The 16,631-nt window shown below is 35.5% G+C and overlaps 1 protein-coding gene across 1 annotated transcript in view; it reads left to right on the top strand.

Annotated features, from left to right (window-relative positions):
- Positions 1 to 16,631, top strand: part of VPS50 (VPS50 subunit of EARP/GARPII complex) — a 140,953-nt gene that overhangs the window by 70,935 nt on the left and 53,387 nt on the right. The gene's annotated exons all lie outside the window — the stretch shown is intronic.

Here is a 16,631-nt window from a genome sequence, read left to right as displayed (position 1 = left end):
GCTTGAAACTGTGTGCCTTTTAGGAGTAAAAAGGCTTTCAGAGAACAGGGCATGATATTCAGAATGTAGCTACAAAGCCAAGATTTTGTACTATTGCTTTGCAAAACAATCACTACTAACTTTAAAAAGGGTGCCTAGGAATGGTTTTGGGAGTGGAAGAAGGTGGGAAAGAATGTTTATACAGCAATGTGTTTGTATGCTTAAAGCAGCGTTAAATTGAGAGAATATTTATTAGACCTTTCTTCATATAAGCTGGACCCTATGCTGTACACGTTATATACATTTTATCATTTGAATTGAGTTACAGCTCACTTTTTATACTGCATTTTTAATTTTTAAAATTAAGTTTTGATTTTGTTGTTATTTGGTGCTGGGGAGAGTTGGGATTTGAAATTCTCCTTTCTTTCCTTGTTGGGAATCAACCCCTGGTCACAGGGATATGTGCTATGTCAGAAGAGAGGTTACTGGACGTGAAACCATTGACTAATTTATTATTAAATATATTTAAGTACACATTTTCTGTCTTAATTGTAAACTATTAAATATTTGTTTTGAAAGTATATTTAAGTTGATCCTGTACCAAAGCAGAGCCCTTGAGTTTCACAATTGAATGAAGAGAATGTTGAAAAATTAAAAAAATTTTTTTAATTGATTATACCTCGGGAAAACCGTGGTAAGGGAACAACATGAAACCCTAACACTACCTTAATTTATAACTTCCTTTTCTTTTAAAACTTAAGCCCTGTTAAAACAGAAGGCTTGGCCTGTACACATTGCTGTCCAAAATGAGAGGGGCCTTATACTCACAGGTGGGAAAGGATAAAGAACTATGAAGGAACCAGAAGCTTCACTTACCCTATCAGAATGCAGGCATTGCTAGATGTCCATTTCTCAAAGATTGCTTTATATCCAACAAGACAACTGGGGTGTCTTTTGATGTTCATTGTGACTGCAAGATGTGTGTAATGCAAAAACATGGATTCATTTAATGGATTGCATTCTGCATTCCATTTTACTTACTGTCAAAAGGTGTCTGTCATCTGTGGCCACCAGGCAAGGGCATTTCTAGACTCTGACTATGATGGATATTCCTTACAAAAGTTCACCTTGATGAAATTAGAAAATATAGAAATGAATTATTGTTTCCAAAACACTCAATATTTTAATGGACTTTTCTTGTTAGAAACATTTGTGAAACTTGTTTCCCGTTGAGGAGGCTGTATTGTATTCTTAGAAGGAGAGCAGGACTGGGAAATGGTAAACTCGGGATCTGACTACATTTTTGCCACCTGCCATCTCTCTGTCATTGGACAAATCATTTAACCCCTCTGAGATATGGTTCTATCTATCAATCGTAAAATGAGGTGGCTGGACTAAAAGATCTCCCGAAGTATTACCTGCAGATCTTTCCCTTTTTTCTTGCAGCATTGTGTATTATAAAAATTGGAATAGGTTAAAAAAAAGTAAAGATGTAATCTTTCTTTGTAGTATTCTTCTCTTTTCCCAATGTTTAAACCAGTCTTGCTCATATACTGCCTGTAGTCATTCTCTCTCCAACAGCTGCCATTTGGGAAATTATAATGAAATCACTTGATAAAGTTGGTGCCAACCATCAGTGTGTTCTGAAGTACATCTGTTTCTTTATAAAGCAAGATAAACTTGACAGGCAGTTTAGAAATGATGCCAATGTATATATATTGAGTTGACGAAAGTCATTACATTAGCCAGTGATGAATCTAAATCTACTAAATTCCGATTTAATATCTCCTTCACCAAATCATATTACATAAATACTGAAAAATACCATGAAACATGGTGAAATATAGATCATCTGTTTCAATTTTGTTAAAGTGTTTAAATATGCTTACAATTTGTTTCATGGTTCTCTACTGCCAAGTAGAGCTCTTGAGAATAAAGAAATTCTTGAACCGAATTACTCTTATTTTACAGTCCATTTAGGTTGTTGGTTTGAAGATGTAAGCATAATAAAAAGGTGAAAATAGAAGCATTTTCCTCTTTGGCAGAACATCTGTTTATAAAATGTACCTACGTTGCTTGTGGAAGTTGTATTAAAGCTTGCGTGCCATTATCTTTTTCTAGGGCAAAGCTGGATGAGAGTGTGAGGGAGCACAGTCTCTGTCATCTGTCAGTGTAAATTCTCATCTTTCAAAGATATATTTTATTCTCCCAGGTTTCTTTATGTTCAGGTTCTAAGTTTGTATATACCCAATGCTGTCATTCTTCTGCCAGATGTTGCAGAATTCCCCAAAGCACAAATAATCTAATTTGAACAGTAATGACGTAGAAATTATGTAGCAGTGTGCTATTGCCAAAACATTCTATTTAACAAGCACCTTTTATTTTTAATTACTTTAGTATTTAGAGCTTATAAATGTTTTCAATGATCCTAAAGGTGCACTGACTGATGTCAGAAGAGGGGAAAGGTCACTTATCCTTTTAGGGAGAAAGGTCTCTCCTTGCCTTTTAAGGTTTAAGTTTATTAAGGTTTGGTTTATTCCTTAAGTGTCTTTAAAATGTGTGTTTCTAGGGTCAGTTTTATTATCCATATACTTATCTTTGTTTTCTGTCTGGATCAAATGATTTAATCATCTCTTCTGTTTTTGAATACTGATCTAGAACTGACCTGCCGGCATGTGTTGCACCCCTACCCCTAATCCCCCACCCATATATCCTCTGCCAAATAAGTTGTTTTGGTTAAGGCTTCAGGGAGAGTAGTAAATAAGTTACCAATATTTTTAGTTGTTTTATGGGAGATCTCATAAAGAGGTTTTTTTTTTTTTTTTTTTAAAGAAAAACCTAACCTATAATAGCTTCAATTTACAAGTGTCCACGGATATGTTTTCCTAGTATTGCTTTGTAACAAACTGTCCTGAAACTTACAGGCTTAAAGCAACCATCATCTTCTCATTATTACATGTATTCTGTGAGTCAGGAATAATTCACGCAGGGATCAACTGATTCTTCTTCTCATAGCACTGACTGAGGTGACTAAGCAGTACTCAGCTGGTGGAAAGCTTGCGTAGCAGGTTCAAGACGGCTTCACCTTAGTGGAGATGGCTGGAAGGGTGTACAGCTGGGTTGGTTAGTCAACATGTCTTCATGTGGCCGCTCCAGTATGATGATCTCAGGGTGGTTGGACTTCTTACGTGGCAGCTGGCTTCCCATAGGACTAGAGTTCCAAGAGAACCACACAGAGGCTGCATGACCTTTTCTGATATAGGCTCAGGAGTCATGACCACCACATTACTTTGAATACAGGCTTGTTGTAAGGCTGGTCCAGACTCAAGAGGAGGGAAATTAGACTTTTTCTTTTGATTGGGGAGTGGTAAGGTCGTGTCATAGAAGAGCATGTGTGTGGGATAGGAGGTATTGTTGCAGCTCTCTTTGATATATTCCTTGGGAAAATAAGGAGAAATGTTTTCAGAAAATAATTTTTTTGGACTTGGTGATAATGGTGCCAATAAGTTAAATTTATTTTTAATATGTGAAGTGTTTTACTGAAAATTTATGTAAAAGTACAACTATTTTCCATCTCTAAACTATAGAAGAGGGCTTAAATTTTGGACTTAAAATGAGAACAAAAGGAACAATGTCTTCATAATATGTATCTGTTACGTTACACTACTCCCTCTTCTCTATATATGTACATACACATAAATGCACAATAATAATGGGTAGGCAACTATTAAACTCCTCTTAGTAAATACAGTTGTTACTGATTTCCAATTTTCTTCCTGCTGGTAAAGCGTCTGGGGCAGTGTGGTGTTATCAGTGGCCTTGGGTTCCTACCTCTAATGTGTTACTCACTGGCTTCATGGCCTGTGTGATTTTAACCAAATTTTTACTTCTCTGAGCATCAAATTCCTTCTGTTTAAAGTGTATAAAGGCTTATATTAGATACTCTACCTTCTTTAAACCTTGTGCTTTTATCATTCGTTTTTGGAACCTACATTTTATTGCTTCAAGTCTTTTATTAGGTTAAGTAAAAGATCTGTGTTTCACACAGTTCTAATTCACTGACATTTTTCCTTTAACTTGTAGGTCAATATATTTGAGACACGTTGTAGATCGGTTATTATCTCCTTCACTATATTTGCACTTTAAAATCTCTTTAATTTTATTTTGATTGTACATAATTTTTGTATACCAGAGAAGGTTTTTTGTGTCCTGCTTGTGTGTTGTTTCTAAAGATGCAGGTGGCACCCAGAGTGCTTAAAGTAATAATTGGGACTGCTTTTCATATAACTATGATTATAGTCAGTCTGTTATTCAACATCTGATTACAGTTTGTACTTTACATACTCATTCATTGCTTTTTCATCATAACTGCCATCTTTTTTGTGATTTAGAGTAAAATAGAAGAAAGGAAATAAAATGCAAATCTTTCAATTTGTGTAAAATGTTCTTGGGGAAAGAGATGCAAAGGAAGTTTTCTTTGGCTCTGTTGAATCAATTTGGATAATATGAACCAACATCATTTACAGTAAAAAAAAAAAAAAAAAAAAAAAAAAAAAGTAAATTTTTGCCTTTGACTATTGTTTCCAACCATGTTGCAGTGAAAAGAACAAGGTTTGGAAATCGGGGCCCCCGTCTCTGCTGTCTACTACTTGTGACCTTGTGACCCTTCACAAGTGGATTAATGTTTCCTTGGGCCATTTGTGGCCTTATCTTAATGGGCCTGCCCTTTATTGCGGACAATTTGGGAGGGTAGTGAGTAGATTATTACAGTTTTTTCTTTTGAAAAACTTTATTAAATCATAAGTCACATAAATGTATGCATATCTTATTGTACAACTCTGAATTTTTTACATATATGTACACCACATAAACTGCCCGGATTAAGATCTGGAACTTTTCCAATATCCTAGAACAAGGTACAAGGTGTATCCCTTGTACCTTTTCTTGGTCAGTAGCCTCCTCAGAGGTAACTGCTATTCTTCTGTCACCAATGACTAGTCATGCCCGTTTTGAACATTATGTAAATATTGTAGTTTTATAAATGTTCTGAATTGTATTGCTTTTTATTTTAAATTTCCTGTTGTTTCTTACACACACATACACACACACACACACACACACACACACACACACACACACGTTGATTTAGTTAGTATATTGACCTTGGATTCCTATGATCTGGTGGTTAAATTAGCATTTTATTAAATCTAATAGTTTGGAAATTCTTTTGAATTGTTTATACAATATGTCATTTGTGAATAATGACAGTTTTATATATGTCTTTCTAATCTTTGTATTGGTTAGGACTTCTGGTACAGTGTTGAATAGAAGTGCCAACAAGGGATCTCCTTTCATTCAGTACTTTATGATATTTGTATGATATTTGTGGTAGGCTTTTGTAGATACTCTATATCAGATTAAAGAAATTCCTAAGAGACAGCCAACTTTAAGGCAAGAAATATTGGTAAAAGTAAAGGGGATACTTCATAATGATGATAGATTGTTAGGAAGATATAATAATCCTAAATTTGTATATTCCTACTAAAATAAATTTAAAATATATAAAGCAAAAATATTCAGACTAAAAGGAGAAATAGACAAATTGATAATCATAGTTGGGAAATTTTATGTGCCACTTTCAGTAATTGGTAATACAAGCAGACAAAAAAATCAGTAAGGATATATGTGTGACCAACATATTAGTAAAATTTGCCTAATTGATATAGATATATTGGTATATGTATGTTTATACATGTGTATATATATTACAACACTTGACAGCTGAAGACTTCATATTTTTTTTTAAGAGCAGAAGGAAGGTTTATCAAAATCAATCAACTGCTGGGCTCTAAAGCAAGTCCTTAAAAAACAAAAAGTCAAAAGATTGAAATCATAGAGAGCATATTCTCTGACCACAGTGGAATTAAACTACAAATAAATAAGAGAGATAACGAGAAAACCTGCCAGGTTTTTGAAATTAACCTATTTTCAGTGTTAAAGAAGAAATCATATTGGGAATTAGAAATTATTTAAAAATGAATGATAATAAAAGTATGATATAAAAATTGTGGGATATAGCTAAAGCAGAAGGGGGAATTTTTAGCTTTAAATGCATTTTTTGGTAAAGAAGAATGTTTGAAAATCAGTGCACTAAATTTCCATTTCAAGAAGTTAAAAATAAATGACAGCAAATTAAACCTAAAATAGAGGGAAGATAATTACAAGAGCAGAAATCAATGAAAGAGAAAGTAAATGTATAGTAGAAATCTACAATGCTACTTAGCAAGACTGAGCAAGAAAAAGAAACACAAATTATATCAGCAGTTAAAAAGAAGGTATCTACACATCTTAAGACATTAAAAATAAAACAAAATGATATAAACTTTATGCTGATAAAGTTGACAATTTAGATTGAAAAGAACGAATTCCTTGTACATACTTAATAAGCTGATAAAATAAAATATAGAAAATATGAATAATCCTGTATCTTGAAAGAAATTGAATCTTTGCTACAAAGCATTTCCATAAAGAAATCTCCAGGCCTGCTGCTGTCACTGGTCAATTCAGCTAAACATTTAAGGCAGAAGTAATATCAAGATAAACTCTTTCAGAGAACAGAAAAGGACGGAATGCTTTGTAACTTATTTTATGAGGCCATCGTAGCACTGATACCAAAACATCACAAGTACATTATAAAAAAAAATTACAGGCTGGTACCTCATAAGAACATAAGTGTAAAAATCCTGAACAAAAGATTGGCAGATTATATCCAGTGATATCTAAAAACGACAATACATTGTGAAAAGACAGGGTTTATTGCAGGAAAACAAGGTTGGCTAATTTTAAAAATTAATAAATTTAATTTACTAACAGCTACAGGAAAAACACCACATTGATCATTTTAACAGATGAAGAAAAAAATTTTGATGAAAATTCCACCCTAGTTCCTGATTTTAAGAAATCTTGTCTGTAATTTTTACTTTCAATCTAGTTTTGCTTCCGACCTAATTTTAATATCAATCTTATATGTAAAGTATGCCTCTTATACACAGCATGTAGTCTTTTTTTGTTTTCTTATTTTAAAATCCAATCTGACGATTTTTGTGTTTTGATTGAACTGTTTTTTTCGTTTTCATTTAATGTATTTATTGGCATAGTTGGGTTTAAACCCATCACATTGCTGTTTGGTTTCTGAAAGTGTAGATAACTTTTTTCATTTATTTTTTTCTCTTTCTGCCTTCTTTTGGCTTGATCATCTATGTTTTCAATTTTCATATTTTTTTCCTCAGGTTTAAAATGTATATTCTCATAGTGGTTACCATCAACATTCCAATATGCATTCCTGTTCTGTTCCAGTTGACCTTAAATTAATATACTTCCATAATAATGGGAGAACCAACTTTGTAACTCACTTACCATCTCTTACCTTTTAATGTTTTTGTCATATATACTTTTACTTTCTGTATTATTTTCTATACTTTTTTTTTTTTTGCTGTACGTGGGCCTCTCACTGATGTGGCCTCTCCCGCTGCGGAGCACAGGCTCCAGACGCGCAGGCTCAGCAGCCACGGCTTACTAGCCCAGCCGCTCTGCAGCATGTGGGATCTTCCCGGACCGGGGCACGAACCCGTGTCCCCTGCATTGGCAGGCGGACCCTCAATCACAGGGAAGCCCCTATTTTCTATACTTTTTATGGGTAGGAATAACTAAGCTTCAGTCTGTGAGTTGGTATCTTTTATCACCATACTAGTTTTATATTATTCTGTAATAGATTACAATGAGTTTAGCAGCTTAAAACAACACCCATTTATTATCTCACAGTTCTGTGGAAGTCTGGATCAGCTTGTCTAGGTTCTCAGCTTAGGTTTTCAGAGGGCCAAAATCAAGGTGTTGGCTGGGCTTTTATGTGAAGACTTTGAGGAAGAATCTGCATCTAAGCACATTCAGGACATTGGCAGAATTCAGTTCCTTATGGTTTTAGGACTGAGGTTTCTGTTTTCTTGCTACCTGTCAGCTAAGAAGTGTTCTCAGCTTCTAGAAGCTGCTCTCCAGTCCTTGCCCCTGACCCCTTCCATTTTCAAAGCCAGCAATTCTCTCTGACTTCCCCCTTCTGCTATCAGGAGGAGAAAAAACTCTGCTTAAAAGGGCTTATTCAGTTAGATTTGTTCCACCTGGATAATTTCTGATTTGATTAACTCAAGGCAGCTAATTGTAATCTTAATTATATCGGCAGAATCTTTTTTCCATATTTGGTAATGTAATCATGGGGGTGTTCTTCAACACATTTAGTCCTGGGAATTAGGGCAGACAATCTTGAGGGATTTTAGAGTGCATTTTAGAGTCATGCCTACCTCAATAATTGTAATAATAGCTTTATTGAGATGTAAGTCACATACCAAAAATGCCCAAAATTCACTCCTTTAAAGTATATAATTCAGCAACAACTTTCACCACTATCTAATTTCAGAATATTTTTATCACTCCATAAAGAAACCCTGTACCAGTTTTTTGTCACTCTTCTCCTGCAGCACCTGACAATCACTTATTTAGTTTTTGTCTCTATGTATTTGCCTGTGATATTTGCCTGTATACGAACATTTCATATAAATGGAATCATACATTATGGCCTTTAGTGTTTGGCTTTCACTTAGCATAATATTTTTAAGGTTCATCCATTTTGGAGCATGTAACAGGACTTCCTTCTTTTTTATTGGTGAATAATATTCCATTGTATAGATATACCATATTTTGTTTATCCATTCCTCAGTTAATGGACATTTGGGTTGTTTTCACTTTTTAGCTGTGATGAATGATGGTGCTGTGAACGTTCGTGTATAAGTTTTTTGTTTTGTTTTGTTTAAGCTATAAGGATTTATGGTACAACATGAGGAATATACCCAATATTTTGTAGTAACTGTAAACGGAAACTAACCTTTAAAAATTATAAAAAAAATTTTTTAATTAAAAAAATAAAACTTATTAAAAACATCACTCTCTTCAACCAAAAAATTCTCTTCCCTCAACTAGTCAAAGGAACCACAATCCCACTGAAACTTCAAACAACAACAAATGCAAAAATAATCAGAATAAAAGTATACCTTTTCCGCAGATGAGAGATCCAACACAGTTTTCTTTTTTTTTTTTAAACATCTTTATTGGAGTATAATTGCTTTACTATAGTGTGTTAGTTTCTGCTATACAACAAAGTGAATCAGCTAAATGCATACATATATCTCCATATCCCCTCCCTCTTGCATCTCCCTCCCACCCTCTCTATCCCACCCCTCTTGGTGGTCACAAAGCACAGAGCTGATCTCCCTGTGGTATGCAGCTGCTTCCCAGTAGCTATCCATTTTACATTTGTTAGTGTGTTTTGTCAATGCTACTCTCTCACTTCATCCCAGCTTACCCTTCCCCTTCCCCGTGTCCTCAAGTCCATTCTATATGTCTGCATCTTTATTCCTGTCCTGCCCCTAGGTTCATCAGAACGTTTTTTTTCTAGATTCCATATATATGTGTTAGCATACGGTATTTGTTTTTCTCTTTCTGACTTTCTTCACTCTGTATGACAAACTCTAGGTCCATCCACCTCACTACAAATAACTCAATTTCGTTTCTTTTTATGGCTGAGTAATATTCCATTGTATATATGTGCCACATCTTCTTTACCCATTCATCTGTTGATGGACACTTATATTGCTTCCATGTCCTGGCTGTTGTAAATAGTGCTGCAGTGAACATTGTGGAACCTGACTCTTTTTGAATTGTGGTTTTCTCAGGGTATATGCCCAGTAGTGGGATTGCTGGGTCGCACGGTAGTTCTATTTGTAGTTTTTTAAGGAACCTCCATACTGTCCTCCATAGTGGCTGTGTCAATTTACATTGTCACCAACAGTGCAAGAGGGTTCCCTTTTCTCCACACCCTCTCCAGCATTTATTGTTTGTAGATTTTCTGATGATGGCCATTCTGACTGGTGAGAGGTGATACCTCACTGTAGTTTTGATTTGCATTTCTCTAATGATTAGTGATGTTGAGCATCCTTTCATATGTTTGTTGGCCATCTGTATGTCTTCTTTGGAGAAATGTCTATTTAGGTCTTCTGCCCATTTTTGGATTGGGTTGTTTGTTGTTTTGATATTGAGCTGCATGAGCTGCTTGTATATCTTGGAGGTTAATCCTTTGTCAGTTGCTTCATTTGCAAGTATTTTCTCCCATTCTGAGGGCTGTCTTTTCATCTTGTTTATGATTTCCTTTGCTGTGCAAAAGCTTTGAAGTTTCATTAGGTCCCATTTGTTTATTTTTGTTTTTATTTCCATTACTCTAGGAGGTGGATCAAAAAAGATCTTGCTGTGATTTATGTCAACCAGTGTTCTTCCTATGTTTTCCTCTAAGAGTTTTATAGTGTCCGGTCTTACATTTAGGTCTCGAATCCATTTTGAGTTTATTTTTGTGTATGGTGTTAGGGAGTGTTCTAATTTCATTCTTCTACGTGTAGCTGTCCAGTTTTCCCAGCACCACTTATTGAGGAGACTGTCTTTCCTCCGTTGTATATCCTTGCCTCCTTTGTCATAGATTAGTTGACCATAGGTGCATTGGTTTATCTCTGGGCTTTCTATCTTGTTCCATTGATCTGTGTTTCTGCTTTTGTGCCAGTACCATGTTGTCTTGATTACTGTAGCTTTGTAGTATAGTCTGAAGTCAGGGAGTCTGATTCCTCCAGCTCCGTTTTGTCCCTGAAGACTGCTTTGGCTCTTCGGGGTCTTTTCTGTCTCCATATAAATTTTAAGATTATTCGTTCTGTAAAAAATGCCATTGGTAATTTGATACGGATTGCATTGTATCTGTAGACTGCTTTGGATAGTATAGTCATTTTCACAATATTGATTCTTCCAATCCAAGAACATGGTATATCTCTGCATCTGTTAGTATCATCTTTAATTTCTTTCATCAGTGTCTAATAGTTTTCTGCATACAGGTCTTTTGTTTCCCTAGGTAGGTTTTCTCCTAGGTATTTTATTCTTTTTGTTGCAATGGTAAATGGGAGTGTTTCCTTAATTTTTCTTTCAGATTTTTCATCATTAGTGTATAGGAATGCCAGAGATTTCTGTGCATTAATTTTGTATCCTGCTACTTTACCAAATTCATTGACTAGCTCTAGTAGTTTTCTGGTAGCATCTTTAGGATTCTCTATGTATAGTATCATGTCATCGGGAAACAGTGACAATTTTCCTTTTCTTTTCCGATTTGGATTTCTTTTATTTCTTTTCCGTCTCTGAATGCTGTGGCTAAAACTCCCAAAACTATGTTGAATAATAGTGGTGAGTGTGCAACCATGTCTTGTTCCTGATCTTAGAGAAAATGGTTTCAGTTTTTCACCATTGAGAATGATGTTGGCTGTGGGTTTGTCATGTATGGCCTTTATTATGTTGACGTAGGTTCCCTCTATTCCTACGTTCTGGAGAGTTTTTATCATAAATTGGTGTTGAATTTTGTAGAAAGCTTTTTATGCATCTATCAAGATTATCATATGGTTTTTACCCTTCAGTTTGTTAATATGGTGCATCACGTTGATTTGCATATATTGAAGAATCCTTGCATTCCTGGGCTAATAAACCCCACTTGATCATGGTGTATGATCTTTTTTTTTTTTACTTTATTTTTTTTAACATCTTTATTGTGGTATAATTGCTTTACAGTAGTGTGTTAGTTTCTGCTTTATAACAAAGTGAATCAGTTATACATATACATATGTTCCCATATCTCTTCCCTCTTACACCTCCCTCCCTCCCACCCTCCCTATCCCACCCCTCCAGGCGGTCACATAGCACCGAGCCGATCTCCCTGTCCTATGCGGCTGTTTCCCACTAGCTGTCTACCTTACGTTTGGTAGTGTATATATGTCCATGCCTCTCTCTTGCTTTGTCACAGCTCACCCTTCCCCATCCCCATATCCTCAAGTCCATTCTTTAGTAGGTCTGTGTCTTTATTCCTGTCTTACCCCTAGGTTCTTCACGACATTTTTTTTTCTTAAATTCCATATATATGTGTTAGCATATGGTATTTGTTTTTCTCTTTCTGACCTACTTCACTCTGTATGACAGACTCTAGGTCTATCCACCTCATTACAAATGGCTCAATTTCATTTCTTTTTATGGCTGAGTAATATTCCATTGTATATATGTGCCACATCTTATTTATCCATTCATCCGATGATGGGCACTTAGGTTGTTTCCATCTCCGGGCTATTGTAAATAGAGCTGCAATGAACATTGTGGTACATGACTCTTTTTGAATTTTGGTTTTCTCAGGGTATATGCCCAGTAGTGGGATTGCTGGGTCATATGGTAGTTCTATTTGTAGTTTTTTAAGGAACCTCCATACTGTTCTCCATAGTGGCTGTACCAATTCACATTGCCACCAGCAGTGCAAGAGTGTTCCCTTTTCTCCACACCCTCTCCAGCATTTATTGTTTCTAGATTTTTTGATGGCCATTCTGACTGGTGTGAGATGATATCTCATTGTAGTTTTGATTTGCATTTCTCTAATGATTAACGATGTTGAGCATTCTTTCATGAATTTGTTGGCAGTCTGTATATCTTCTTTGGAGAAATGTCTGTTTAGGACTTCTGCCCATCTTTGGATTGGGTTGTTTGTTTTTTTGTTATTGAGCTGCATGATCTGCTTGTAAATTTTGGAAATTAATCCTTTGTCAGTTGCTTCATTTGCAAATATTTTCTCCCATTCTGAGGGTTGTCTTTTGGTCTTGTTTATGGTTTCCTTTGCTGTGCAAAAGCTTTGAAGTTTCAATAGGTCCCATTTGTTTATTCTTGTTTTTATTTCCATAACCCTAGGAGGTGGGTCTAAAAGGATCTTGCTGTGATTTATGTCATAGAGTGTGCTGCCTATGTTTTCCTCTAGGAGTTTGATAGTTTCTGGACTTACATTTAGGTCTTTAATCCATTTTGAGTTTACTTTTGTGTATGGTGTTAGGGAGTGATCTAATCTCATACTTTTACATGTACCTGTCCAGTTTTCCCAGCACCACTTATTGAAGAGGCTGTCCTTTCTCCACTGTACATTCCTGCCTCCTTTATCAAAGATAAGGTGACCATATGTGCGTGGGCTTATCTCTGGGCTTTCTATCCTTTTCCATTGATCTATATTTCTGTTTTTGTGCCAGTACCATACTGTCTTGATTACTGTAGCTTTGTAGTATAGTCTGAAGTCAGGGAGCCTGATTCCTCCAGCTCCATTTTTCATTCTCAAGATTGCTTTGGCTATGGGGTCTTTTGTGTTTCCATACAAACTGTGAAATTTTTTGTTCTAATTCTGTGAAAAATGCCAGTGGTAGTTTGATAGGGATTGCATTGAATCTGTAGATTGCTTTGGGTAGTAGAGTCATTTTCACAATGTTGATTCTTCCAGTCCAAGAACATGGTATATCTCTCCATCTATTAGTATCATCTTTAATTTCTTTCATCAGCATCTTATAAATTTCTCCATACAGCTCTTTTGTCTCCTTAGGTAGGTTTATTCCTAGATATTTTATTCTTTTTGTTGCAATGGTAAATGGGAGTGTTTTCTTGATCTCACTTTCAGATTTTTCATCATTAGTGTAGAGGAATGCCAGAGATTTCTGTGCATTAATTTTGTATCCTGCTACTTTACCAAATTCATTGATTAGCTCTAGTAGTTTTCTGGTAGCATCTTTAGGATTCTCTATGTATAGTATCATGTCATCTGCAAACAGTGACAGCTTTACTTCTTCTTTTCTGATTTGGATTTCTTTTATTTCCTTTTCTTCTCTGATTGCTGTGGCTAAAACTTCCAAAACTATATTGAATAAGAGCGGTGAGAGTGGGCAACCTTGTCTTGTTCCTGATCTTAGTGGAAATGCTTTCAGTTTTTCACCATTGAGGATGATGTTGGCTGTGGGTTTGTCATATATGGCCTTTATTATGTTGCAGAAAGTTCCCTCTATGCCTACTTTCTGCAGGGTTTTTATCATAAATGTGTGTTGAATTTTGTCGAAAGCTTTCTCTGCATCTATTGAGATGATCATATGGTTTTTGTCCTTCAATTTGTTAATATGGTTTATCACATTGATTGATTTGCATATATTGAAGAATCCTTGCATTCCTGGAATAAACCCCACTTGATCATGGTGTATGATCCTTTTAATGTGCTGTTGGATTCTGTTTGCTAGTATTTTGTTGAGGATTTTTGCATCTATGTTCATCAGTGATATTGGCCTGTAGTTTTCTTTCTTTTGACATCCTTGTCTGGTTTTGGTATCAAGGTGATGGTGGCCTCGTAGAATGAATTTGGGAGTGTTCCTCCCTCTGCTATATTTTGGAACAGTTTGAGAATTATAGGTGTTAGCTCTTTTCTAAATGTTTGATAGAATTCGCCTGTGAAGCCATCTGGTCCTGGGCTTTTGTTTGTTGGAAGATTTTTGATCACAGTTTCAATTTCAGTGCTTGTGATTGGTCTGTTCATATTTTCTATTTCTTCCTGATTCAGTCTTGGCAGGTTGTGCATTTCTAAGAATTTGTCCATTTCTTCCAGATTGTCCATTTTATTGGCATAGAGTTGTCTGTAGTAATCTCTCATGATCTTTTGTATTTCTGCAGTGTCAGTTGTTACTTGTTTTTCATTTCTAACTCTATTGATTTGAGTCTTCTCCCTTTTTTTCTAGATGAGTCTGGCTAATGATTTATCTATTTTGTTTATCTTCTCAAAGAACCAGCTTTTAGTTTTATTGATCTTTGCTATCGTTTCCTTCATTTCTTTTTCATTTATTTCTGATCTGATTTTTATGATTTCTTTCCTTCTGCTAACTTTGGGGGTTTTTTGTTCTTCTTTCTCTAATTGCTTTAGGTGCAAGGTTAGGTTGTTTATTTGAGATGTTTCCAGTTTCTTAAGGTGGGCTTGTATTGCTATAAACTTCCCTCTTAGAAATGCTTTTGCTGCATCCCATAGGTTTTGGGTCGTCGTGTCTCCATTGTCATTTGTTTCTAGGTATATGTTGATTTCCTCTTTGATTTCTTCAGTGATCACTTCGTTCTTAAGTAGTGTATTGTTTAGCCTCCATGTGTTTGTAGTTTTACAGATCTTTCCCTGTAATTGATATCTAGTCTCGTCGTGTTGTGGTCGGAAAAGATACTTGATACAATTTCAATTTTCTTAAATTTACCAAGACTTGATTTGTAACCCAAGATATGATCTATCCTGGCGAATGTTCCATGAGCACTTGAGAAAAATGTGTATTTTGTTGTTTTTGGATGGAGTGTCCTATAAATATCAATTAAGTCCATCTTGTTTAATGTATCATTTAAAGCTTGTGTTTCCTTATTTATTTTCATTTTGGATGATCTGTCCATTGGTGAAAGTGGGGTGTTAAAGTCCCCTACTATGAATGTGTTACTGTCGATTTCCCCTTTTATGGCTGTTAGTATTTGCCTTATGTATTGAGGTGCTCCTATGTTGGGTGGATAAATATTTACAATTGTTATATTTTCTTCTTGGATCCATCCCTTGATCATTATGTAGTGTCCTCTTTGTCACTTGTAATAGTCTTTATTTTAAAGTCTATTTTGTCTGATATGAGAATTGCTACTCCCGCTTTCTTTTGGTTTCCATTTGCATGGAATATCTTTTTCCATCCCCTCCCTTTCAGTCTGTATGTGTCTCTAGGTATGAAGTGGGTCTCTTATAGGCAGCATATATATGGGTCTTGTTTTTGTATCTGCTCAGCCAATCTATGTCTTTTGGTGGGAGCATTTAGTCCTTTTACATTTAAGGTAATTATCGATATGTATGTTCCTGTTCCCATTTTCTAAATTGTTTTGGGTTCGTTATTGTAGGTCTTTTCCTTCTCTTGTGTTTCTTCCCTAGAGAAGTTCCTTTAGCATTTGTTGTAAAGCTGGTTTGGTGGTGCTGAAGTCTCTCAACTTTTGCTTGTCTGTAAATGTTTTAATTTCTCCATCAAATCTGAATTAGATCCTTGCTGGGTAGAGTAATCTTGGTTGCAGGTTTTTCTCCTTCATCACTTTAAATATGTCCTGCCACTCCCTTCTGGCTTGCAGAGTTTCTGCTGAGAGATCAGCTGTTAACCTTATGGGGATTCCCTTGTGTGTTATTTGTTGTTTTTCCCTTGCTGCTTTTAATATGCTTTCTTTGTAGTTAATTTTTGACAGTTTGATTAGTATGTGTCTTGGCGTATTTCTCCTTGGATTTATCCTGTATGGGACTCTGTGTGCTTCCTGGACTTGATTAACTATTTCGTTTCCCATATTAGGGAAGTTTTCAACTATAATCCCTTCAAATGTTTTCTCAGTCCCTTTCTTTTTCTCTTCTTGTTCTGGAACGCCTATGATTCGAATGTTGGTGCGTTTAATGTTGTCCCAGAGGTCTCTGAGACTGTTCTCAGTTCTTTTCATTCTTTTTTCTTTATTCTGCTCTGCAGTAGCTATTTCCACTATTTTATCTTCCAGGTCACTTATCCGTTATTCTGCTATTGATCCCATCTAGAGTATTTTTTATTTCATTTATTGTGTTGTTCATCATTGTTTGTTTCATCTTTAGTTCTTCTAGGTCCTTGTTAAATGTTTCTTGGATTTTGTCTATTCTGTTTCCAAGATTTTGGATC

The sequence above is a fragment of the Delphinus delphis genome, chromosome 9 (genome assembly GCF_949987515.2).
Source record: "Delphinus delphis chromosome 9, mDelDel1.2, whole genome shotgun sequence".
NCBI lineage: Eukaryota > Metazoa > Chordata > Mammalia > Artiodactyla > Delphinidae > Delphinus > Delphinus delphis.
Note: the sequence above shows the minus strand (reverse complement) of the source record. Positions and strands in the feature narration are given on the sequence as shown.